Here is a 1,199-nt window from a genome sequence, read left to right as displayed (position 1 = left end):
AACTTCAACTAGAAGTGGTCAATTACACTTTAACACATGTTTCATAACTATAACAAGGCGATCGCTGAAGTGGCCCACAAGTGATTTAGCCGAAGATGATAAATGAGATTTTAACCCGACAACCCGATCGAGTTCCAAGCGTATTGGTTGGACGATCTAGTGCTGTTTTGGCCGATCAATTGCATTAACCTATCACAATTTAGCGTATTCAAATAAAATTCTCATTTCTTTATCGGCTAACCTCCTTTTCGGCTAATATCCGTTGCACTGTTGAACAAATTAAACAACTCAAGTATCGAAAAACTTACCCGCCATTTTTTCAAGCTCGCACAATTATTTACGTGTTCAATTAGCCGAGGTTTGTTGAGCCGATGCTCGCCCTTAGTAACGAAGTGAACGTTAACTGTGCTTCTATGGATAGATGGACTTAATATACCTCCTCGCCAGCCCATCTACTTGCTAATGCTATATTTACTGTATTATATTATAATGACTGTTCATTTCCAGCTATTTGTTTGCTATTTGCGGGGGGGGGGGGGGGTTGGTAGGGGGGTTGAATCGGTAACGAAACTGAACCCGTTTTTTGTAAAATTTGAAGTCCCAATGCCTTGTCATAAAATGAACGCACGTCATGATTACAAAATTGAAAATATCAACTCAATCAAAGTAAAAGAAACTAATTACAACTGATATTATATGTGATTAGGCCCAAAAATTTTCGGCTTAGAGTCAGTTTCCGTTAATATTTAGCAATTAACATGATGGTCGAAGTTTCCCGCCATTAATTAACAGTTGTAATTTTACCCGCGCTAATTTGTGAACATTGATCGATTAAATCGATCTTCGCGACTGAAGAAACCCGCAATCAGTATTCAAAGTTTTCAAAATTGACCTTAAGGTGAATTTTCTTGTGATTTTTCAAATCTTTGCCTTGAAATTGGTTATTGAAAGTTATTGAAAATTGAAACAAAATAGGTTATATTTCGTTATTTTCCAAGCTAATCTTTTAAATTTCAAATTAGCTTTAATTTTAAGAGTTAAAGGCATAGAAAACTTAAAACTTTGGAAAATTTTAACCTTTTTGACACTGATTGATATCCTCTTATATCGTTTTTTTTTTCAAAATCGATTAAAAAAGAGACACTTTCCTTTCAAATTAATAAATTGGGCCGCAGAGCAGAAATAAACAAGTTGTTCGA

This window comes from Convolutriloba macropyga, chromosome 6, assembly GCF_964194025.1.
Source record: "Convolutriloba macropyga chromosome 6, txConMacr16.3, whole genome shotgun sequence".
Classification (NCBI taxonomy): Eukaryota; Metazoa; Xenacoelomorpha; order Acoela; family Convolutidae; genus Convolutriloba; species Convolutriloba macropyga.
This window is presented reverse-complemented; position numbering follows the sequence as displayed.